The sequence below is a fragment of the Emydura macquarii genome, unplaced genomic scaffold (genome assembly GCF_026122565.2).
Source record: "Emydura macquarii macquarii isolate MOO-44397 ecotype Brisbane River unplaced genomic scaffold, CSIRO-AGI_Emac_v2 contig_3692, whole genome shotgun sequence".
In the NCBI taxonomy this organism is placed as follows: domain Eukaryota; kingdom Metazoa; phylum Chordata; order Testudines; family Chelidae; genus Emydura; species Emydura macquarii.
This window is the reverse complement of record NW_027133829.1, coordinates 514,103-541,029: the sequence shown is the minus strand read 5'-3', so window position 1 is coordinate 541,029 and position 26,927 is coordinate 514,103. Positions and strand designations below refer to the sequence as shown.

The following is a 26,927-nucleotide window of genomic DNA, read 5'->3' as shown; positions in this document are numbered from 1 at the left end:
TTTATTGTAAATGCAAAACACTGAAAGAGAAATCACAATATGCAAGGCAATGTAATATTGGAATCGTGCAATAATGCATGAAATGGATTCTGGAAATTTCACCTGAAAATAGAGAGAGAATTACAAGATGAAGATATTAATGAATATCTAATCAAGGCTGCCTTTTTGGTAGATTATAGTCCTATACTCCTTTATGTTTATTTACAATATTAAGTTCACGATTATTATTTTATCTTTTTTATGGTGAAACCTGGGAGTAGGGTGGGATAACTGAAATTTTTCCAGATCATACTTTTCATTGTTGCCAGTTCCTCTTAAATTCGAAGCTTCTCTTGCTTTTCTAAATAACCTCCTTCAATGGAAGATTGAAAACTGTCTATCAGACCTCTAAGGTTCTTGGAGGAGTGGACAATGTCAAAAGCAGAATCATAGTATTTAAAAAAATTATCTATTGAGCACTTATGAAATTGAGGTGCTCTCTCCTGATACTAGATAGGATGCAATAGTAATTGTTCTTGCTGACATAATTTGGGTACTTTGAATATCTAATGCATAAAAATTCACTATCCTTGCCAAGAAGCTTTGCTATTTTGTGACCAATCATTGCAGCACTCACCTTCAGCAGCCGTATGCTTTTCCCTCATCTTGAAACAGAGGAAGCTTCTAGTTACTGAGATTTAAGACTCCAGGTACCTGTGCTGTAGTTTAAAGTTAATTGGCATTTTGAAGTTTCTGTAATTTCATTTGAGAGCATTTTAGCTCTGTTCTTTTATGGGATGGGAAAGAATGGGTAGAAGGTCGGGAGTCCTAACTTTGATTGTTTACATGCTGTTGATTTAATTAAAACTTTAGAACTAAACATCAAAAGTTAATTGCTATATTTTCTTCTATGACATCTTTTATTTAGTAACTAATGGAGATGAAATTCCTTAGTTATGTTTTTACAGTTTTTCCTTCTACTCTAAGCATGTTCTGGTAATTGTTTTAGTACTCACTGAGAACTGTAATTTATCTGATTCACACACACACACACACACACACACACACACAGAATAGAGACTATTCAAAGTGTTGCTAGCATTACCGTATACCGTAGTTGGTACTAAAACAAACAATGTGGTGCTGAAAATTAAATGAAAATGATGCAATTTATTGATTGGCCAATGGAGTCTACTGTGTAAGAAAGAGAGATATTAAAATTACATTACAGGTCTATCTTGAACAAAAGCAAGGTAATAAAAGTTACAGCAGCCACTCTGTTCTTGATTCTCAGCTTTCTATCCGGTTATAAGTGGATTTAGATAAGTACTGTATGTGGATAGCTGCACTGCAGTACTTAAACACAAAATGGCACAATAAAAATAGATCAGCAACCATAGTTCTGTTTTTGTTGGATTAAGTTAAATTCCCAACATTATTTTCATATTTCTATGCTATTGATGCATATTGTGTTCCTTTAACTTATATATATACATTTAATATATATAAATGAAAAGATATATAGTAGCTTCCCTCCCTCCCCCAAAATGTTGTAATGGTACTTCCATTGACATACTAAGAGGTCCCATTATAATGTCGGTAATTGTGAGATGCTTTCCTTGCAACATCTGCCCCAACTTTCCATTGACATTGTCTCTGATTCATAGGTGCTTTGGACCAAATATAAAGTCAATGACACAGTAGCTGTTCTTTTATTGACACTGTAATAACTCCAGCATTCCCAATGACATTGTATTGATCCGTTGGTCCTTTGGGCACAATATAATGTCAGTGGAACCATTACATACAATACTGCAGGTCTCCCACTCAAACTGCACAGTAAGAATACTGCTTGTTAATATCGTCTAGCTTACATGATGTTGTGAATTTATGAGTACTGTGCATTAATATTGATGATCCACTACTGTGTCAATAAACATGCATGTGTATCTGTAATACACATCACAGTACTTCCTGTGTGATATACAGTGAGATTTCACTGGCTTCTATGTTATTGTGCAAATTGCATTTAAAAATATGCAAAACAACTGCTCCATTTTAAGGTTTTATTTTGCAAGATTAAAGCATTTTTATATAGAATTTTGCAAAAATATGTCTTAAAATTTGAGACTTTGATATTGTTTGCCCGGTCTCATTATTTAAAATAAATAACTGATTCAAATTGCAAAAATAGAATTGGATGGACTTAGATAATCATTGTGCCTTTTTACAGCCACCTGCATTTGCAATAGCTGAATACAAAGTCCTGAAAAACAAAGTTCGATGGAAATGCTCAATCCTCATAACTTTTTCTGCTGTTTTTCACTCTGTTGATCATTCTCCTCCTCCTCAAAATCTTCACTGCACTTTTATGATACCTTCCATCATCCTGAATGTCCATTCACTCAACAATCCTCCTCCTTCTCTGTTCCTCAGCTTGTGGGGATTTTCCAGGGCCTTATCATTGGCCACTGCTCTGTCCACTTTACGCCCTATCTCTAGGCTGTTTCATCCATTCATGCACCTTCAAATACCACCTCTGTGCTGATGATTCAGAAATCTACCTCTCCACCCAGATATGTCTCCTTTCATCCAGTCTGTCATCTTGCCCTGTCTTTCTGGCATTTCCTCTTCGATGTCTCATCATCCCCTTAAACTTAACATAGCCAAAACCAAACCACTTATCTCCTTCCAACTCCCCTTAACTATTAATGTTAACAACACCATCCTTCCCATCACACAGATGCACAACCTGAGGGTTATTTTTGACTCCGTACATGCAGGCCATTTCCAAATCCTGTTACTTCTTGCTCCTCAGTGTATCCAAGATCCATTCTTTTATTTCCATCCCAAAGCTAAACAATTTATGTTCTGAGTTCATTTGCCAGGCCAGGCATCTGCTCTTTCCATGTACAAGTCCCTTTTGAGAACTCACTTTCACCATGGTGTTTACAATGATTCTAGTTGACATGTACATTAAGTAAAATGAAAGGAAAAAAAGTATATGATGTTTCCCATTCTCCCTAACCTCTATTCTTAGATTGTGAGCTTCATTTCTGTCTGGAGGCATTTAGCACATAATGAGCACTATTATAAACAAACCATATACAATAATAATGATAAATAGGTCCCTAAATTGCCCTACCATTGTGGGCCAAAGGAAGAAGTATCATTGCCTGAGTAAGAACTGAGTAAAAATGAGTAAGGAGTTAGCCTCATTATAATAAAACATGCATCTGATTTCTTCACTTCATAAATTGGACATAGGTTTGTCAAATCAGTGCTCCTTATTTATTGTTACTGTATATGTGTGGTAATCTTCTTAGTCACATCTCAGTAGACTTGTTGTTGAATTTCCAGTAGCTACTTAGGTCCAGATCCACAAAGGTACTTAGGTGCCTAAGTCTCAGGTTAAGGTACCTAATTCACAGTTTTGGGCTCCACTGTAATCCACAAAACTCACACCGAACCCTGAAGGTGCCTAAAATCACTCAGCACCAAAGTTTTCAAAGGCACCTAAGTTTCAGCCTCTGAGCATGTACACTACTGCCTCCCTCTAGGCATCCAGATGTCTATCTCCTGCCTAAGCTCCAGAGTGGTTCATAAACCAGGGGACAATAGGCATTCGTCCGCCTGAGTCACATGTGGGGCCCGATCTGCCAGGTATGCTCAAAGGTAGCCCTAATAGATTGGGTCCCATTCAAAATCTATCTGGAGCAGGTGGTGGTGGTGGCGGTTCTAATGACTGTTCCACTTTGGATACATACTTAAACAGTTGTTAGACCAGAGAGAGAGAGGATAACTATGTAGTCCAGTGATTAGGCACTGCCTGAGAGGTGGGAGGCACTGGGTCCAGATCTCATGCTCCAATCACTCCTACATTATTTATCCACAGTGGAACAGCTTCAGCTGGGAAGATCAAGGGAGCCCCACATCAGAATATCCCATAGTTTATTGGTTAGAGCACTCTCCTGAGAAGTGGGAGACACCTGTTCAAATGTTTTCTCCCCCTCTGACAGAGGGGGGAAATTGAACCTGGGTCTCCCACATCACAGGCAAGTGCTGTAACTACTCGGACATATGATATAAGGTGGGTTCTGCCGCCACTGCTGCTGTTGCAGAGTGATGCAAGTGCCTAACTCATTCCCTCCACAAGCAGCTTAGGCACCTAAACTGTCTGACTTCAAGTGGCTAGTTTCCATACCTGGCTTGCTAAGCAGAGCTGGGCCTAGACACCCATTTCCATGAGAGATGTGGGGCTTAGCCCACACTCCTCTGGTTGGCATCTTCCACTGGCTATCTTAGTTGGCTTCCCTCCTAAAGTGCTGGCTTTTATGGATCGCATTCTTAGGTGCCTATCTCCGTACATTCATTGTAGAGGGAGGCTGGATGCATAACTCAGCTTTGTTTATCACAGTATTGTTCCTGTGATTTTTCTAGGCCTTGTTGCGCTCAGCGTTGTGATGCCTAAGTCCCTTTGTAAATCCCACCCTTAATAACTAACTGAACATTGGTAGGCACTTCATATTTCCATATACACATTTAATTACTTCTGTCAAGTTAAGGTGGGCTCAAGAATTATAGCATTAAAAGAATATCTAGCCTTATTTCTTTTATTAAGCAGTTAGAAGCATTGAATGGCTTTTAATTTCAAAGAGTCATCGTAGGTCTAAGGGAAAAATCTAAATGTTGTTTCCCATTTAGTTCAATGGGAAAGTTAGAATCCTTGCCTCCATTCAGTGACTATCATTTTGCCATAAGTGGTTATTAAGAAATCAGGCTGATTTACTAAGTACAATAAGATCCAGTAGTTGGGCTTTGTGTTTTTTGGGGAATTGAAGTTTATTCTAACAGGCTATTTATTGTTTTCCCCTGCCAATAAAGTGTTAGGACTTTTTAACTTGCTTTGCAAACAAATCCAGTTATACTGGGTTTATTTTCTTGTTTAATTTGAATAATTTAATGAGCAATTTAAAAAGTGCAACCTAGGCATACTTGATGATTTTGTACAAAATTAAACTGGTAGCATGCTTTATCAGCATTACACTTTATTTTGATGACTTGAGGTTTGAAGCATCTGAGAACAGGCTTTTTCCAACCTTCCTGTTATAGGTCATCTCATTGCTCCCATGACCTTCACTCCTCCCAACTATTCAACTCAAGTCAAAGGCCAAAATCACAGCTGGTGTAGGAAGATATAACTTCATTGAAAACAATGATGAATTTGGCTCTAAGACTTTAATCCTGCCAATGCAATAGATTGGTGCCTTGTTGCCCATTGACGAATCACGTTAACTATCCATCTGATCCAATATCAATGTTAAAGCCATTCCATAACTTTGATATCCCGTTTATTGGGTCAATTCAACCTAAAATATAATCAATGGCTTTTTGAATGTCTTCATATAATAACTCTTGTATAGGACCCTATGGGTTGAAGAAGCAGCCATGAATTCCCCCTGACTATACTACCTTCCCAGCATGAAGAGAGTGTATTGAGGGAGCTGAAGAGTCAGGTGCAGGGTGGGACTACCACACATAGTGTACACAGCATAGTGCACAGTAGCCGTTAGGTTGGTCTAAACGTTGCCAGGATCTGTATCAGACCCCAGCTGGCCCAGGATTAGGGGAGCAGAAAGGTGATTTAGAACCACCTTCCCCCTAATTCTTAAGCTGCACTAAGTCCAAACTCAGCACAGTTGAGAATCTAGCTTCATATGTTTTTTTATTTGTAAGAAAATTTTAACTTAACCCTCCGAAATCTTTGGACAAGTATGCCCATCCTCGGTAAATGGCACAGAAGAAATACTGGTAAGCATAGAATCATAGAAGATTGGAAGGGACCTCAGGAGGTCATCTAGTCCAACCCCCTGCTCAAAGCAGGACAACCCCAACTAAACCATCCCAGCCAGGGCTTTGTCAAGCCGCACCTTAAAAACCTCGAAGGATGGAAATTCCACCACCTGCCTCAGTAACCCATTCCAGTGCTTCACTACCCTTCAAGTGAAAAAATAGTTTTTTCCTAATATACAACCTAGACTGCCCCCATTGCAACTTGAGACCATTGCTCCTTGTTCTGTCATCTGCCACTACTGAGAATAGCCTAGCTCCATCCTCGGATGCATTGCATCTGGCCTCATGGACTTGTGTATGTCCAATCTTTCTAAATAGTCCTGAACCTGTTCCTTCAACACTGAGGGATGTTCACCTCCTCCCCATTTTGTGCTGCCCAGTGCAATAGTCTGGGAGCTGACCTTGTCTGTGAAGACAGAAGCAAAAAAGGCATTGAGTACCTCAGCTTTCTCCACATCCTCTGTCACTAGGTTGCCTCCTCCATTTTGTAAGGGACCCACACTTTCCCTAATCTTCCTCTTGTTGGTAACACACCTGTAGAAACCCTTCTTGTTCCCCTTAATGTCTCCAGCTAGCTGCAACTCCAATTGCACATTGGCCTTCCTGATTTCATTCCTGCATGTTTGAGCAGTATTTTTATAATCCTCCCTAGTCATCTGACCAAGCTTCCACTTCTTGTAAGCTGCTTTTTTGTGTTTCATCTCACCAAAGACTTTGTTAAGCCAAGCTGGGCACCTACCATATTTGCTATTCTTTCTGCACATCGGGATGGTTTGTTCCTGCGCCTTCAATAAGGTTTCTTTAAAATACAGCCAGCTCTCTTGAATTCCTTCCCCCCTCATATTAGCCTCCCAGGGGATCCTGCCCATCAGCTCCCTGAGGGAGTCCAAGTCTGCTTTTCTGAAATCCATGGTCCGTATCCTGCTTTTCTCCTTTCTTCCTTTTGTCAGGATCCTGAAATTTACCATCTCATGATCACTGCTGCCTACGTTGCCACCCACTTCTACTTCCCCTACCAAATCTTCCCTGTTTGTGAGCAGCAGTCAAGAGGAGCATGGCCCCTAGTTGGTTGCTCCAACACTTGCACCTGGAAGTTGTCCGCAACACTCTCCAAAAACTTCTTGGATTGTCTGTGCTCTGCTGTATTGCTCTTACAGGTATAAGTCCCCCATGAAAACCAGGTCCTGTGAACTGGAAACTTTCCCTAGTTGACTGAAGAAAGCCTCATCTACCTTATCCTCCTGGTCTGGTGGTCTATAACAGACACCCACCACGACATCACCCTTATTGTTCTTGCTTCTAAGTTTGACCTTGTTGCACCTCTCCAGATTTCTTTTGGCGCAATCCTCCAATTTGTCTAGGTCACCCTGAATCCTATCCCTACACTCCAGCATATCTAGCACTCTCCCTAGTTTGGTGTCATCCATGAACTTTCTGAAGGGGCAATCCATCCCATCATCTAGATCAGTGTTTCTTAACCTGGGGGTTTAGAGGGGTCGCAAGTGCAGAGCTGGTATTGGGGGTGGCAAGAAAGGCAATTGCCTGGAGCCACAGGGGCGCCATGAAACTAAGTTACATGCCTCAGCCCCGTGGGGGTGGGACTCAGGCTTCAGGGGTACAGTAGTTTGGAAAGGTTAAGAACCACTGATCTAGATTATCAATGAAGATGTTGAACAAAATTGGCCCGAGGACCGACCCCTGGGCCCTCCGCTTGATACCGGCTACCAACTAGATATCGAGCAGTTGATCACTACCTGTTGAGCCTGACAATCTAGCTAGCTTTCTATCCTCCTTATAATCCATTCATCTAACCCATACTACTTTAACTTGCTGGCAAGAATACTGTGGGAGACTGTATCAAAAGCTTTGCTAAAGTGAAGGTATATCATATCCACCACTTTCCCCACATCCACAGAGCCAGTCATCTTATCATAGAACGCAATCAGGTTGGTCAGGCATGATTTACCCTTGGTGAATCCATGCTGACTGTTCCTGATCACCTTCCTCTCCTGCAAGTTTTTCAAAATAGATTCCTTGAAGACCTGCTCCATGATTTTTCTGGGGACTGAAGTGAGGCTGACTGGTCTGTAGTTCCCTGCATCCTCCTTCCCTAAATAAAAAATAATCCACAGCACCCACTTGCTTTCACCCTGTCTTTGTGAGGAGGGGTGAACCAGCGACCTCTCTGCTGCCTAATTGCATCCAGTTGTTAAACATACCTACTCTCTTAACTAGCCACCCATACGAGATATACAACAGGACCCAGCCTCTTTAAATCATTCTGCTATGTCCAACTCTCACCCTATCTCACCACTGCATAGTCTCTCCTATAAACCCTGGACAAGTCCGCTAGCTCTTCTCTACTGATTCACACACCTACTGCTTAACCAAACATTCATTCCAGCCCAAGTTACCACTCAGTTTCCTCTGAGAACCATCCTTTCCCTCCTCAGGCAAGAGCACCATGACATACTTCGTAACTACTGGAGGCCCTCCTTTGCCTGGAGAAAGAACCCCTGATAAATTACTCCCAAAGTACTCCTTTATCACCACTGGATATTGGAGTCACCTAGACCTGCCTCCAAGTTACCAGAAACCTTCTCTCAAACCCAATATCATTCCCAGACTATACCACTCTACAGATCATTGGTGCTGGCAGTTGACTTTCCTTCTTGTGTGCTTTGACGAAGCAGCTGGTGTTCCAAAACTCATGTTTGAATCCTGTTTCTCAAACCAGTCCTCTTTCATCCCTTGAGAAGGATTATTTCTTCTTGTCTCCCTCCACTTTGGATTACCCCATTGCTCTGTCATTGAACATCATGGTCCTCATTGTCTTCTCTGCTTATACAACTTTACACTGCTTTGTAAATATTGTTTACTCCCATTTTAAGGCCCCTTTACCTTGCCAGACGTGGGTAAAATGGTCTTACTGTAATTGAGAATCAGGCCCTTTACTATCTTCTTCTAGGATGATTCATAGCTAGTTTCTACCTTGGACAATTTCTATGTAAATGACTTCTAATTCTCCTTTTGGTGCACTTTTTTCTGAATTTTCCATTTCTCCTAATTTTTTTTCTCTTGATAGTCCTGGCTACACCATAATTTTCTACCACTGAATATTTCAAATTACCTCTTTATCCAATGGCACTACTGCTATCATTTTCCTTGACTCATACCGACATTTTTCTTGCAAGGTCAGAAACTGTGGCATCATCTTCATCCCTGAACTTTGTTTTTTCCTGTGATTTCCTCTTTGACTGTAAATCTGCTTAATGTCCTCTCTGTACCATGATGTAATTAGTTCTAACCTTGATCTTTTTTCCTTCTGAAATCCTTATTTATGTCTTAATTATTCCTTGTCTTGACTGTTGTATTACCATATTATGTAGTCTTTCTAAATCCATGCACTCTAAACTCCTGGGGTCCAGAATAATGTGGTCAGTTGACACTCCTGCCATAGGAAAAAAGAAACTATGTCAGCTTATTTTCTGTCACTTTCTCTGGCTTTCTACCATATCCAAATCCAATTTAAAATTGCCTTTCTGCTTTACAGCACTTACACTGGTTTGTTGTACACTTTGACCTCTAACATGCTGTGCCTACTCCCTTGCCCATTCACTCTGTTCATCCTGGTTTTGTTTTCTTTCTCTTTTTCCTGTGACTCTGCGTGGCTAGAAGTCGCCCTTTCAATTGTGCTGCCTCATTTATATGGAAAACTTTTTGTCTCCCAGACCATTGAATCGCTTTATTTTAAACCTTGCCTTAAAACCTTTTTTCTTCTCCTTAGCTAATGGCTGATTTTCTCTGAACAACCTTTTGTCATATATTGTATGAAGTGTTTTATATACAAATAAATATATTTGATCATTCTTTTATTATAGCAGAGCACTCACCTAGAGAACAATTTAGTCCCCTAATAACTCCTCCCTCATGCAGTGTACTTTGTGTTTTTCTATACAGAAGAAAAGCATAGAAAGTGTTTGTCTTAAAATTAAATTTAACAGGTTTCACGCTGTATTTATTTCCTGGTATAGTGGCTTTGTAGCTTCATAGGGTTAGAAGGGACCACATGGGTCATCTAATCTAACCATCTGCCAAGAGGCAGGATTTGTTGTGTCTAAAAGTACAGTAATATAATGCTGCTAAAACCTAATGACCTTAAATTGGCATAAATGGTTTGCTGCTCTCTTTAGATTTATATCTCTAGACATATATGAAAATGCTGAGTCTATTGCTCAAAGCACAGAATTAATCCAGATACTATGCATGCTGGTAACACAGTTATGATGCCTCATATCCTGTGTACCACCTCTGTTCAACACAGAGTGGAAAAAGTGAAGCCCATAGCCTGGAGTCTGGTCAACAATTTTTCAAATTTTAAAATGTTATTTTGCTTTTTCGGCTTATGAAAAATCTATTAATAGTGAATGTCTGCCTACAAAAAACTGTCTATATCCACCTTTAGCAACCTGCATCACCTTATAAGTAGGACAATGTCATTGTGATTTTGGTTTTTGTTAAAAACCTGCTTGTCTGAGAACTGGCAAGTGTCTTGACACAGTTCATACTTCTAACTTCGGAAAATGAATTTACAGTTTTATAATCTATAATGTTCCAGTATTAATCCAATTCCTAAGCATGCAGAAAACATATTTTTGAAACTCAGGGAGCTAGGGCCCAATTATTTATTTACCCTAGAGTGACTTTACACTCCTGTGACAGTGTAGAGATACCTAAAAAGAAGGTATAATAGGTTTGAGTAAATGATAATCAGGCCCTAATATTTTAATATTAATAGCAGCATAAAGTTGCTTCATGTTAACTATATAGTCTATAAGGTCAGTGAATTCATTTTCTGTTCTAAAAGTCTATTTGTGTTCAGATTGTTTATCAAAAGCTATCCTGGTACCTCACAAAGTTTATTTTGCACACATACTATATAATTGCTGCAAAAATGCTTGGCTGGAAATATAGGATTTGGATTGAACAGAATTGCCAACAAATTTCATGCTCGATTGGAACAATTAGCAGAAATTATGGTTGACTGATTAAATGTAGGTGTTTCAGCAATTTTGATATGGTATGAGTAGAGTTTATTAATTAAATTATTGGTTTGTGGATATTTCTGAATTAACAGAATCAAAATATATAATCTGATTGTTTTCAAGCATAAAAAATTGTTTGTGTCTGTGTGTGTGTATATGAGTAAACTTTATGAATAAATGACATTGTAGGTGTCCTATATTCACTATAATTAATAAGTAAAATGCTGCCAACATCTTATTTCATTAGGAAGTACAAGGTTCACTGAGTTCAAAGCAAAAGATCTGTATCTCTACCTCCAGGACTGTTACTATATAAATGAGAGATTTAACAAAACATGTGCATGGGAATCTTGCCTTGGGATATAGTAAATACATGGCAGTGAGACTCCTCCAGAACAGTTTTAAACTGAACACATCAAAGCATGGAAATAAATTATAACATCAGGGTAAATAAAAAGAATGTAAGTTGAAATTCTCTTGCATCTTCTATCAAGTGTCTGCACATAACACCATAACCCTGGTCAGCACAGGCAATTATTTAACACGGGGGATAGTCCATGAAAATGCTTTCCTCGATCAGTAAGGTATTTTGTTAGACCAAGAGTGGTCTATCATAATGATTTTTGTGTAACGTATATCAGCTTTTTAAAAATTAATGTGACATGATGAAGTATATGTTTTACTAACCTTGAACTAGAGTTTTTCTTTTCAAAGAGATGAAAATGACTTTCTTTCACTGTTTTCTCTCTTTTCAGATGGTACTAGCTATTGTATATTGTTTGTTTTCTGGTGACTTGTAGTATTTAGTTCCCTTTATGTGAGAGTGCTATGCCCTTTAATTACCTTTACTTTTAGCTGAGTGCTATGCTTTTGCTCTGTATTTGAGTCTCTGCACTTCTTGTCAACAGTAATATATATTGATACTACAATGGGCAGAAGCAATTGTTAGATCACTTGTAGTTGTCATGTCACAACATTAAACCAACAGATAAAAATGAAGCCTCTTTTTAATTCTCCTCAAGTAACTTACCAATATGTATGTACTGGTAGATACTCTAATAGGTTATGCCAGTTCTCACTGGAGTTTAAGGATTCCATAAACTGCTGTCAAGCTCAATTCAAGTCTGAAGTGAATGTGAACTCATTGACACTGGCAATGCAGAGTCAGAAGCTTTGCACACTGAGTTAGTTTAACAGGTCAATATATTTTAGTGGTAAATCTGAACAGTTGTCTATTATTTAAAAGGTCATAAAATTGTTAGAAGTTGGAAGAAAATCAACCAAACCAGAATTGAGGCGCTAATGGTATTGTTTTTCTATATTTTGTTTTTCAAAAGAGGAATCTATGAGGTTTTCTACTTGTGAAGCTGCTCTGGGGATCAAAGGATTTTGTGTACTATATACTGTATTAAGATGTATGTAATAAAGGCAGTTGGGCTCTGGTGGATTTTGGAGGATCAGTTCAGTAGCTTTGTATTAGGGTTAGCTCTACTTTTTTTTTTTTTTTTTTTTTAATTAAAAAAAAAGGTATGTATTCTGTGCTTGCTTTCAGTTCCAAATACAGTATAGTTGCCAAGTCCATAAGAATTACAGACTGTAAAACATTGTTCAGTGGTGTGAAGCTGTACAATTTTTTTACTAAATATGTATGAAATAAGACTTTCATTTAGTTCATCAGTACTACATATTATCTTTATTATGACAATAATAAACAAAAAAGGAATCTACTTTCCAAGTGCTTTCCCATATACAGTATCCTTACATTATGACCTTGTGCCTATTTTTATTGTCCCGCTTTCAGTAAGAAACTGATAAATTTAGGGAGGACACCTGTTGTTAGCTTGTAGTCTCAAGAGCCCAGACCTGTAAAACATTTTTTTTAAATGAGTAAATATTGAACCAACGGGAGCTAATAAATTAGGTTATTGTTCTGAAAGTAAAAACTAAACTGAAGGATTTATAAAAGACTTGAATGATTTCAGTACCTCCAACACCCTAATGTTTGCTGTGGCATTAAAGACATCTTGCAGTAGGGAAAAATTATACAGTAACAATTTATTTTGTAATAACTTCTAAAAATTCTATGAAGTAAAGAGAATCAAAAGTAGTCTCCTACGCAGTAACGTACTGAGGTATCTCTTTGGTACACGATCAGAAAAAGTTGCCCATTGACTCTCAAACACCATTTGGGATAAAACAAATAAACAAGTCGGAGCTATTCTTTCATAATCTCTAGTACGTGAACCAAAAGAGCCTGATTCAACTTTGCTGAAGACATTTTATGAGATCATAGCCCTGGAGGTATGGCTGCAGTGCAGTGTCTATATTTCATATTTTATATCAAACATATTTTCATTTGATATTGAGAGATTGTAGGTGGTTGTTTTGCTATAAATATAAAATATATACACAGGATATATACAGCTAGTATTTCAGGGATCTAATCCAGAATAAATATAGGGACTATTTCCTGTTCCCTCTTCACCATTTGGCAGACCTAGGAGCCTTGATTTCTACCTTCCTAAAACCATTTTCTCTCTTCTTTAATCAGCTTTGAGAACTGTTTGACTTTTCCAATTAGTTTCCTCAGTGAAATTTCCATGTGTGTGGACTGCTGCTCCAGCAGTTCAGTTTTCTGCTTCCCTGTTTTAATTGCTGCTAAGAGACAATTCTACAACTTAAAAAGATATCATGTTTAGAACAAACTGTACTTGTAAAATAAAAGGCACTGATAAGTTAAGTGATTGGTTCAGTGTCACACATGGAGTCATTGTCAGAGCTAGGAGTAAAATCCAGGCCTCCTGACTCCCAGCCCTATGCCTAATCCACCAGACTAAGATACTAAAGGCTTGTTTACATTGGGATTTTTAAGCTTGAGGGTAGCTTCACCAGTGTAGCTGAATTGTGAAAACTTCTAACATAGACATACAGCATAAACCATCACTTGCACTGGTGCAGCAAGTTTTCCTTGGGGCTTCAAAACCCCATGTAAACCTCCCTCTGTTTCTCCATTTGTAAAATAGGGCATAATAATATTTAACTACCTTGTTATTAGCATTTTCTTACTGGTGTAAATTGTCAAAGGCACAAAGGGCATTTAGACATCCAAATACCATTGGAAGTCAATAGCAGTTGGGTGCCTCACTCTCACTTGTACCTTTGGTATCTCCCTTATAGAGGATATTGCTTTAGCCGTAGCAGTCTTTATTGGCAACCACTATGCTGATGTCTATATGTCTTATTCCCTTTCCTTCCATTTCTCAAAGAACCTGAAAACATATGTTTGGAAATTCTTCTTAATTTTCTTTTAGATTTCATTATGCTGCTGTGAGGTAAATAGGCCTACACTATTTGAGTAAGGCCTGGTTGGTTACAAAAACAGCCTTTTTCTTGTTTTTGTGAACTTCTAACTTTTCTGTGTAAGTAAGCTTTATATTAATAGACTATGAGTTAGCTTTGTTACCAGAAGATGACTTTTCATCCAGCTAAAATTGTAAAGTCCCCCTTTGTTGTCAATAGGATATTTTTTTTAAATGCTGAGAGCAAAAATACTTGTGATTGGAAGTACAACTGAAGAACAATAATAGTAGTTCATTGTCAGAATCACATACAGACTCTTTACAGGTCTAGCGGAATATGATCATCTACCACCTAGTATCCCAAAGGAAAGTCTAAAACCGGATCCATGGAGTCATCTCCCTGCTGATTCCATATTTTTCAGATCTAATGATGACCTACAGTATCATAGGGCTGCCTGTAAGGAACAGTATGACAGGGTTGCCTGTGATAGCAGGGGTCAGGGATCAACAGCCCTAGAACTCACTGCCAGTTTATGTCTTGTCAAACCCTAAAGGGTTTTATATCTTATCTTTAGGGTTTCAGTAGGCCACCTTCAGGGGTCAGGGAAAGATTCCACTATCCTCCCATGTACTGTTTTTATGTATGTATCTGTTTATTTATTTGTTTATTATGTCCTTCCTCTGAAACATCAGGGATGGCCATGTCTGGAGATGGGACATTGGACGGAGAGGGCCAGGGCTCTGAGATGATACCAAGCATTCTCTTTCTGGCTCTTTCTTGCTCACATGCTCGCCATATGTCGCGTTGGGAAAGAATATTTCCCAGGTCAGATTATTAGTGACCTTTGGTATATCTCACGTAATAATTTCCCTGCCATTGTGGTGGCCCCAGACTCTGGGGCACCTCAATCCCTCCTGTTCTCTGCCTGTACACATAATAGTAAAGTCTCCTATGAGTCTCATTTCGTTGGTTGGATTTAGTGTATGGGTGCTAGGTGGCGCTGGTGGCCTGGTACGTACAGGGGGGTCACACTAGATGAACTGGTTGTCCCTTATGGCCTTAAATTCTATAACTCTATGACAGTGCTTTCTGGACTATCAGAAGGTCAACTTGTGCTCACCTTTTAAGTCTGATTGGACCATTATTTTAGGGTTATCAGGCCTGTAGCACCCTGGTTTGTTTGGAAGTTTTCCAGGCAGGTGCTATGGGAGGGGGAAGTCAGACATTATAACTTTAAAGATCTTGGTTAACATAGAGGACGCTTTGATCCTTAAGCACTATGACACCAAGAAGACTGTAGCCCCTTCTGTAATGTGCCTGGCTGAAGTTAGGTGGAGACCAGGACTCCACAGGCTAAGCCATCCTGTCTAGCCAAGAGCCAAGGGAAGCCCACTAGCATGGGTATAACCACCTGACATCACCTGATCTTTGAACTGCTGGCTTGACACTACAGCTTGAGACCATACAAGCCAAGGAGACAACGTTTTCCTTTAAATAACATTTTTTCTTTTGTGCAGAAGTCCACTATACTATGGATTTTTTTTCCTCTACACTTTTTAAGGTGTGAATGAGAATGAGTGTATGGGTGGCAGAAAAAATAGCATGTGCATATTTAGATTTTAGGGAAAAAAAAGTGGTGTAGAAACTGCTTTATCAAAAAAGTAAAAGTCAGAAACTGTCACAATGAGTAAATTTGGGCGGAGAAAGAGCCAAGGTTGAAAGGTATCTGGTAGTGGAGAAACTTTGAAAGGGCCTCAGCACTATTTCCAAGAGCTGGGAAGTAAATGATGCCTTAATAAGTTTGCAGGGATGGTCTGTATAAGAATTTCTCATGTATTATGCTAATTTCATCATTTAAACATTGACTGTGTTCATATGAAGATTTTGGTCCATTCCATATTATTGTTCATTTATTAACTCAGTCCCAATGGTAACTCTGATTTGATAATTATATTGCTTCTTCTTAGATAGTCAGTCAAATGTGCAGTAGGTAGTTTTAGGGAAAAGTTTAATTGATTTCAAGTTCTAATTTATTATTAAGTTGATTCTTCTGCCAAAACTGCAACGGAGTCACATTATCCTCACCCAGCATTAAAGGTGAAAGGACAATTTCATAAATTATCACAGAGCCCCTTGACTCTGTTCCAAAATAAATACCTTTATCCCTCACACTGCTTAATTCTTATGAACTAAATAATGCTAATCTCTTTCAATGAAAAAGATAATCAGGTATGAATCCATTAGTTAACTTAAGTTACTGTGCAAGGTCTTTTATGGCCAAGAAGAGGTGTTTTACATTCACTGTCTACTAACAGTATTTATTTTATATATAAATCTTCATACTAATCATAAATTCTCACATCTGCTGACACAAATTGCATGGAGTTATTTACCCAAATATTTTCTTTTGTGTGTGTGGCGGGGGGAGGAAGCCTAGCACCTGATCATTTTTGGCACTGACTTCAGTGAAGGCAGTATTCAGCCCTTACTATATTTCAGGTATATTTTTTACAAAGATTTTTAAGGATTAGGCTGTATTCTATGAGAATTTACCTTAGTTTTGCCAAATTTTGAGTTATTTTCTTAAAGGAAAAATCTTATCACATATCTTCTGGCACCATGTCTTTGGTGACATGATAGCATTTTTGGGAAAACATGTAGTGTCCTCCCTGCCTTGAGCCTTGTATGGTTATTTATGTTTGTGCAAATTAGGTGTAAAATGCTGCCATTTCTGTCCGGTACCTTTGTACATCTTCTTTGCCATCAACTTTTCATAGGGGTAAATGACTACACAAGATATAGGGCAGTAGAGAATCATCCCCTTTCATCCCAACTTCCTCCCTCCTGCTTCACTTGCTTTTGAAGATGTACCATATCAATATGAAGAGGAGATTAGGAGGAAAGCTATTGTATTCACCAGATGTAACATGTGAACAATGTATGCTCTAGAGGGAAAACAACGTAATTCACGTCTCTGTGCAACAAGCTTCAAAGAACGTTGAGACCACAATCATACATCTTTATGTAAAAGCGTGTGTTTCCAAAGAACTGCTTCTAGATCTCCCAAGATGTGACATGTTCATTGACAAAAAATATATTGAGGAAGATGTCACAGAACCAAAGCCATAACCCCAAAAGGCTTGACTCAGTCCTTCTATCTTAAGATCCATTGTGTATTCTCATTGATATTCTCCACCAGAACCAGCATAACTACAGTGTATTTAGTGTAGGCAGTACACACTGAATTTTGAGACTTATCTGTGAAAATTGAAAAGCAGCTAAACTAGAGGGGGATTGTTAGAGGGTTGCATCAGTCTTTCTTTCTTATAGTTCATTAGCAAATGTTACTTAAATTTGAGAGCGGAGAGTTGTGTAAGTCCTAAATCATAGCTCTGTTTTGTTGAGAAAGTTAAGCTGTTGCTGGTTCTCAGAGACACATTGGTTTCTAGGACTAGCATTTAACACATTATAATATAAAATAAGCAATTTGTGAAGCATTTAGCACCAAGGTTTAAATAGCAATAGTGTAATCTAAAGTATATTTACTTTTCAGTCGGTCTACACTTACTGTATGATAGATTCATTCTCTTTGTAAGTAAGGATGCATCTCTTCTGTTTTTCATCACTGCAGTAAAACAGTGTGGTTGAGTTTCTATTGCACTGCACTATATGTAGGCAGCTGCACCTGTGTTCTTTTCTATTCTGTCCTGTTAAGTTTGTTGTGCTATGATGATAAGCGCAGTATCAGAGCACTTTCCGGTACTGCATTAAGCAATCTGACCAACGTCTGTCACACGTTTGTTCTCTCTTCTCCCCAGGAAGGGAAAAGTTTGTAGTGGAGTGTTTTGTTTTGGCAAGTTTTTTTTTATTGTTTTTAAATATACATGTTGCTATATGTTTGTATTAGAGAAGGCAAGTCCAAGAAATGCATCTTGTACTTATAGCAAAAGTGATAAGATTTGTGATAAATGGTCCTCAGTTGCTGTGGGATTTGATTCCATAGTCTTACACCTGTCTCCTGCACAGATGGGCTTTTCCCTTATTGTAGAAGGTTGGAAAGTTCCATTGGGCCAGAAGAATGGAGTTGTTGTCCGTGATCTTTATTATAGAACTTTAGGTGGTCATTTAGGTATCCTGGGCCTAAAGAGAGAGGCTAGTTCTGAACTAAAGTTGGGTGTGAGCATCCCAGCCTGGGTGAACAGATTTATGCTAGCAATCGAGCTAGCATTCTAAAAATGGTTGTGTGGATGTTGTGTTTTGTTCTGGAGCTTTGTCGAGGAGGTCAGGTGGGCTTGAGAGCCCGAATTCCAGTCCAAGCTGCAACCTCCACATTGCTATTTTTAGTGATGCTATTTAAGTTGATGTAAGTTGCTTATGTAAACTAGAGTAGCCATGAAGCTGCTGTAATCACAAATGCAAATCTGCTGTACAGGGACCTCACTTAGTAACAACATCTCACAGTCTTGCATGGCTGTCTCTCTAGTGATATTCCCTGGTGAGATATACATGTCTCTTCCTGCTACCCTTCCTGCAGAACCTATTCTGTGCAAGATTTTAGACCATGGACATTGCAATGTTTGATTTTGTCTAGTAAGGAGGATTGCTTTCTCAGAGTGTTTTTGCATGTTGCAGTATGTGGTTACTGACTTTGGGGAACTTTCCAGAGACTTTCATATGGGAGTGAGAGTTTTTGTTGTTTGTTTTCCAGAGGGGCATTTTTATGTGATTTATTCAGCGTTTGCCTTTTGATCTGTTTGTGCCTATTTTCACATACAGCCAACTGGGATCCTTTTCCCCTTTTTGTTCTCCCTAAATAGGAATGATAGAACCATCAGTTCAGGAATTACAGTTCCCCTGTGAGTCACTGCAGCAGAGAAAAGGGAATGGATGGATGGGGGAAGGAGATGTGGCACACTTTCGGCTCTTCCCAGTACCCCGAGGAGTGTCTAGCTGCACTTGTGCATTTCATGGGAGAATCAGAGTAGTGTAATTTGGGCCCCAGACCTGCAAACACTTAGGCACATGCTTAACTTTAGCCACATGAGTAGTCCTATTGACTTAACTGGAACAACTTGCGTATTTAAAGTTAAGCATGTTCGTAAGTGCTTTCAGTGTCAGGGCTACAGTCAGTTGCTATGCACTGGAATTTACCCACCGAACTAAAGGTATAGTACTCGCTTTGCACTTGCAACCGAGGACCAAACCCGATAAGTTGAATGTTCAAAGAGGTTGTGCTGTAAAATAATGGAAAAAAATCACACCTGAGTAAAAATGAGGTTGCGCTGGTTTATTAGAAGAGTGTTTATACAACTCTCTACAATAATATGAATTGTATAAACTGCACATCAACGGTAAATTAAAAGAAATGAAATATCTGTTGGAGAGAAGCTACTATTTGTGTTCTGATCTTAATAATACAGGTAGCTGATCTATTTTTATAGATTTTTTTTAACCTACATTGAATGCAGTCATAGAAGTACTTAGTCTTTATTGCAGTAATGGCACAGTTTTTCTCAGTGGGAAGCTCCAATGAGGAAAGTGTGTAAACAGTTTTAATTAAGAGTCATATAGAGAACCTTTTTAAGTTGTGTTAGGAAACTCACTTTCAACAGCTTAACAAAGAGATCATAAGCAATTTGAAATCAGTGAGACATAAGGAATGATACCCAATTGTCTGTTGGTCTCTAATAAACTGCAGTAATTGAGAAAGTAACCTTGACATCTTTCAGCTGAGGTACGGATATCCACAGTTTATTATATTTCAGACAGTATCCATTACCAGAGATGTAGGGCTAAATTAACTCTAATGTTGCACTCTTCACAAGACATTCCATAGCTAGCAATAACATTAAGATGATGCTCTTAAAATAAGAATTTCAATTATGAGGCAGATGAAGCTATGAAAAAAATGACAGCTTTAATGAGCAGTTGGAGTTAGTATTCACTTTGATAAGGAACAGAGTTATTGTAGATACTGAAGGGAAACCAAAGAGAGCCTGCAGCCTTTTCCTCTTGTGTCAGGTTGCCCACTGATGATAACAGAATGGCGTTCAAGTTAATTTCAGTTCACTTCCGCAGTGATCTCAGGATGTTGACATCAGAAAGCAGTCTTCTCTTTTATAAAGGCAAAAAATGTAGAAACATTAATATTTAGCTCTCCTAAAGCACTTTCCTTTGTTGCTTTCAGAGGCTTGTAAGTGTCATCCCTATGCAATGCGGAATTGTACCCATCCAGGATGTCTGATGCCCCTGGGCAGTTGGACTGAGGCCTCCCAGGGAGAGTGAAGATCCTGTAAGGTCTGCAGTAGGCTGAAATCAAACAGAAATTGAACACAGAGAGAATAAATGCAGCTGGGGCTAGATAACCAACTGGATCCCATAGGGACAGAAAGCAGTGGCTAGTTTCAGAGGAAGAGATTTTTTTTTTCCAGTTGAGCCCCAGAAAGGGGAGGGGGCACTTTTATTTGGACTTTGACTATAACCCCAAAAATGAAGGAATGAGAGGTTTTATTTTCTGTTCTCTTCACAGCACTGGATTGGAGACACCCTCGTTTGCAGATTCACAGATTTTACAAATAAAACCATCATCTTAGAGAAGAAAATTAACCCCAAGCAAATTTACTTTTCAGTATTCTTAATTGTAGGCCACACACTACCCTCCATGATAGCCAAGTGTGGCACATTGGAACTATGCCTGTGGAATGGCTCAGAGGTATAGCTCTGCAACGTTATGCCTTGTCCCAGACACTGCAGAAAGATCCTCTGTATAGCTTGGTGAGAAACATTTTTCGGTATTTCTCTGGGATTGTTTCCCCAGGATGTATATCTGCACTCATTTTACATGACCTACAGTACCAGTTTTCCTGGATACTCCATTTCAACAGAACATTTCCTTGCACCCTCTTGGATAACAATCTTACAAAAAATATTTTAGTACAAATATGTCTGCTCTGTGTAACATCATACCAAAAATATAGTCATCCTATTCTATGCTATTGTATTAACAATAATGTATATAATATATGCTATTTAAAGATTTGATTACTATTCAGTCATACAAATCTAGACTTCTCTTGGAGGAGGAAAATCAGTGTTTTCCTTCCTGAGCTGCGTCAGCCTGCGCTGATGATGTGAGTTAGTTAATGATACCAAAAAGAAATAATAGAGTAACTGTGGGTAAAAGAATTGATCTTTATTAATATGTATTTGCATAAAGATAGTCTATAAAGCCTTTTCTAAGATTAAATCCATCTTGTAAAGAGGAACATATGGAATTTGTTATTCACTTGACTTGATAAATTACTGCCATGCTTTTAAAACAGAAATACTATACATAAACCGTCTCAGGGGTCCTCACCCGGGCTGGGATTAGGAGTCGAAGGGTTCTGCTGTGGGTGATTGGTGCATCCTCAGCAGAACAAGAAGGTGGCAGTGGCAATGCAGAGGAGAAGTACACCCATTGAACAGGGAGGCACCGTCAAGACCCAGCACCACCTCTGTTTGCAAAACCTGGCTCCATCAGGTATATGGTTCTTTAGTAATGCTTGCAGCAGAATCCATAGGATTTGAATATGCTGTGTGACTAGATTAGTTAATATTGCAAATAGGAAAGTTAATGTAATAAAAGGACTGATCACTGTTAAAAGCAACAATGTCAAAAGAATTAAATTTGCTTTCTTTGTTATAATGGAATAAGCCCTGTCATTTTACAACTACTGTGTACAAAGTGGACTGTTGCTATGTTTGCCTATTCAGACAAATACACTCTGTCTGCTATTCTTGACACTTGTTTCCTTAACCATGACATTATTGAGTTTTTACTGTACTAGTGATGCAGTCCAAAATATTTTGTCTAAAAATGCTGACATTTCAGTTAGATTTTAGCATCACAAATGAAGAAGTGTGCTTGTTTCAGTATTCTCTTCAAGTAATCACATAATCTTATGTAGCTAAGTTTTATTATTATAGAGTACAGAACAATCTTATAGACAATTTACTATATTTTCCCATTATATAAGTACAGAATTCTATGTAACACAGACATATAGAAGAGTCAATACTGTTGTTGTTAGAAAACAGGTACTTTAAAAAGTTTAATTTATAACTCTTTGAAACTAATTTTAATATAATAGTCTGTCTAAACTGACTTTATAATAACCTGAGAGACAAGGTGTTGGAGGTACAGGGAAAGAGACAAGCTTTTGATCTTTGCAGAGTTCTTATTGTTTCTTTCACCAACAGAAGTTGGTCTGATAAAAGCTGTTACCTCACCCATGTTGTATTTCTCATATCCTGGGACCAAGCTGGCTACAACAACGTTTATAATAACGAGCATTTATAGAGTATTTATATAGTAGATTTCAAAGTGCTTTACAAAGATTGGCATGTAATCCACCCCATTTGCTGCACAGGGAAACGGAGGCAGAGAAAGATTAAATGATTTGCACGAAGTAACACTGTGTGTCAATCTCAGAACTAGGAACACGACCCAAATCTTCATTCCTACCTCCTGGACTATACTGAACGTTAACAAGTGTACTTATAAATATGTGTTTTCATAGATGTATATACTTTAAGAATACAAAGAGTTAATATAATTACTAGTTTCACCTCCTTGCATAACACAGCCCATAGAATTTAACCTGGTGATTACTGCAACTAGCCCAGCAGTTTATGACTAGACTAGAGCACTATGTTTAGAAAGACAACCTATCTCAGGTTAGCTATACCAGGGTATAGAGACTGTTTTCCTTGATAATCTGTTCCAAGGGGTAATAGCCTTCACTGAAAAAAATCTGTATCTATTTCCAATTTGAACTTCACTGAATTTATCAGCCGTTGGCTCTTGTTTTGCCTTTGTCTATTAGATTAAAGAACTTTCTAATATCAGATATCTGCTTCCAGTATGGGTACTTAGAGACAGTGATTAAATTGCCTCTTACCTTTGTCTTCAGTAAACTAAATAATTGAGTTCCTTTTTTTCCTCTTGTTATAAAACACATTTAATGTCAAATCTTTCCTGAGGTCTTCTCCGAACCCTCTCCAGTTTTTCAGCATCCTTTCAAAGTGTGGACACCAGAATTGGACACACAGGGCCAGATCTTAGGCTGCTGTACATTTGTGTGATTCAGTTGACTTCAGTAGAGCTGCACAGGTTTACACCAGCTGAGGGTCTGACCCAGTATTCCTGGTAGTGATCTTACCAATGCCAGATATAAAGATAATATACTACTCAGTATTCCTTTGTTAACACATCTAGGTATCATGTTGGCCCTTTTTGACACAGCCTCCCAATGGGAACTCATTATCTACAATGATCTCTACAAGTACTTTTTAGAGTCACTGCTTTCCAGAATATAGTCGCATATCCTTTGTGTCTAGATATATGACGTTGCATTGGTTATATTGCAGTGCAGTTCTTTCATTTCACCTAACTTACCCAGTGATCTACATTGCTCTAGATCACTGACATGACCTCATTGTTATTCACTACCTCTTTGTCATGTGCAATGACATAATTAGCAGTGGTTTTCTATTTTTTTTTTCAGATCATGATGAAATATTGAATAGTGCTGGGCTGTGAACCAATCCTTGCAGGACCCCACTAGAAACACCCCTCCTAGTTGATCATTCCTCATAAATAATTACATTTGGATATCTATCAATTGATTAGTTTTTATTAATAAATCCATAATTACTACTGGATTTAATGGATCTTAATATTGTAGTGTGCTAATGTTAGAAAGTAATATCTATTCATTATCCTCTGATTCTCTGATGATGTCTTCAGTAGATTGGCCCTCCTTTGCCCACAGTATTCCCAGGTCATCATATTGTTCCCTGTCTATCAGAACTTCCTCAAGTATGTTATCACCCTAGAGAATATATCTCCTCCCTAGTTAGATATGGCAATGGCTTGTTAAGCCATGATTTCTGACAAAAACTTAGACTGTTTTTTTTCCTCAAAACATCTTGGGGTGGAATGGTTCCTCCATTGGTCTTCCTGCAATTTACATTTCTGTAATTTTTTTTATATATTTGGCTCTTCTCCAGTCTCTATATGATTTTAAACCATTAGAGATGGCTGTATAATTTTCTAATAGAAAATAGTTGTGTGCAGTTTACTTTTTCTTAAGTAAATTGATGACTGTATTTTGCCATGACAGTGCTTTGATTTTCTCCCACTGTTTTTGCAATGATAAACAATCAGACTTAGGTATGCTGTAGTGTTGTTTTGAACCCAACATGTGTTACAAATTATCTAAACTATTAGAACCTTGTAGTTGAGTCATAATATATACTAACTTTTAACTAAGACTTTATCTCCTTTGAAGTCATGGACAATATACAAATATAGATTTTCTTTCAGTTACCAAACCTCTATTAACATATAATTAGCAATAATTCATTTCACAATATATAGTTGTTTCCTAGTGTTTTCCATCAGTACTCAAGACTCTTTGTATAGGGTCTAATTAACCTTCTCTGTGTCTGGCCATTTGAATAAATAATATTTCTTGCATGAATTTGAATTAACAGGCATGCTGTGGTGTTATAGATCTAAGCAACACCTTCTGTGGAAGTGCATTAACATGTAAATGAAAATAGGCAATTTCCACTCAGCATAGCTCAACTGTGGTACAAATGCAGGTACAAGGATCAGAAGGAGATATCACAGTAATGATAATTAAATAAATCAAAACAATTTAGAATCAGACAAGTTGACTACCAATAAAATACTCCAGGAAGGGATGAAAAGTATTCCTAGATTTTTTTTTTCTAGTGAAAGAAAGTGTTCCATATTTATTCTGCTTTACAATTAAAATTAAAATATATGTACACTTACAAAATTTGAATTTTGCTTAGAATCTAACATATGTTAACAAATAACCAACAATGCCAAGGTAATGATGGTAACATACTATTATAGTTTTAAATACATTGGTCAGTATCTTCACTTGCTTTGCATTTGTTTCCCCATGGAAAGCTCAGCTTGTTAGCTTTAGGATAGGCTCAGTCAATGGATTCTCTTTTGCTAAGAGAAAGGATCCATGGGAGCTCCCATGAGGAGAAAAGTCATGAGAAAACACAAGACAGCCTTTCATGCTATAAAAAACAGAGCCTAGAAAGTTAGTTTCTGACCTATTTTGAGGTGGTGTTTCAAAGACTTTGCTGTTTGAGCTTTTTTTTTCCTTTTTAAATCAATTCATATTGTCAAAAGGAACTTGAAAATGATAGCAAAATCTTTTAGTTTAATAGTAGTACTTTGCCATTAAAGTTGTTGGTATTTTTGAGGTTTGTATCATAAATCATAAGTAAACATTTTCAGAATAATTTAGTACAAACATAGGTCCTGATTTGTAGACATTATTGGACATAGTTCTCAAGTTCTACTGACTGAGTGAAACTGCTTGTGGTAGTAAGCACTATGCCCAGTAGTGTTTGTAGGATTGAGCCGCTAGCCTGTGTGTTTTGTTATTTACCCATTATCAACCTGATCCAGTGTGATGCCAAGTGCCTCCTGTTGTTGTGAGGAGTGCCTTCAGCTCTTATTGACTTCAGTAAGATTTGAGGATTCTCGACATTTGCCAGAATCAGGCCCTATATTTGTACAATTATAAACAGCTTAGCAACAGCTTTCTTACAAACATTATGAAAAAAACAATAATATAAACCTACATCAGTTTTAAGAATATTATCAGAAAATTAGTATGTTATAAGCAATTAAGGAAATCTCATTGAGATTAAACTTCTCACTACTAGGTGAGTCTGGTGAGTAATATGGAGGAAACAGCACATGAAACCTGTTTACTGAGGCCCCAATGATCCAGAGTTTATTGAAGTCAATGGGAATTTTTCTGCTAACTTTACTGAGCTTTGGCTCAGCACCTTAAAGCACGTACATTTTGATTTAAAATATAACAATATATATAAATTTAAAAAATAAAGCTGGTGTCTCCATTGAAGAAAATACTCCATTTGCTGGTCACTATGCAAATAACCTTGTACCCATGGTGCATTTTCAAAGTGGAACATTTAAACTGTAATAAATGTTGAATAGCGTTTGGGAGCTCCTGAAAGAAATTACATAGAGTACATTTTGTAAAACTATGTCTAAGCCATTAATTGGAAATGTAATAACCTTCTGTTAGTAGTTAGTTGATCTGAACTTTGATATATAAATAGTAATACTAAGCATAAAATTTCACAGGTAAACATGAACCATATTCCGGAAGGGAACAGGGAACTTTCCCTCATGTTGCACACCTACACAGAGGCTGGCCATAATTTCACTAAGTGACACAGTTTTTGTTCCCTCTTATTACCCAGTGGATGCTAGCTTCCTGAAAGGTAGCAGAAATGGAAGAATGAAGGCAGGGACCAAGCACTTCTTTCACCTTCCCTGTCCACTAGATAGCAGAATCCTACTTTATTCTTGTCTATTGAGGTTTTTATACAGTTCCCATCACCATGGTATCTGAGTGCCACAACTGGCCAGATGTCCTGGGAGGAGCATATTGTCTTCTCTTCAAGGGTGGTGTAATTGTAGGAGGGAAATTTGACTGTCAGCTAGATGTGGTGTGGCCTTTCTCCCTCTCTCCCAGTGCACCTCATTGTACCTAGTGCACAGTCTCAACCTATATCAGCATGGAATATTTGGAACAAAACATGCTACTTTGGGTTTCTAAATGCTACAGAAGTTAAAGAAATAATATTGTCTAAGCACTTACTGGTGAAATTGAGATATAG

The 26,927-nt window shown here is 38.1% G+C and overlaps 1 protein-coding gene across 1 annotated transcript in view; it reads left to right on the top strand.

Moving 5' to 3' along the window:
• ATRNL1 (attractin like 1) overlaps nt 1-26,927 on the top strand; it is a 944,263-nt gene that overhangs the window by 777,258 nt on the left and 140,078 nt on the right. The window lies entirely within an intron of this gene.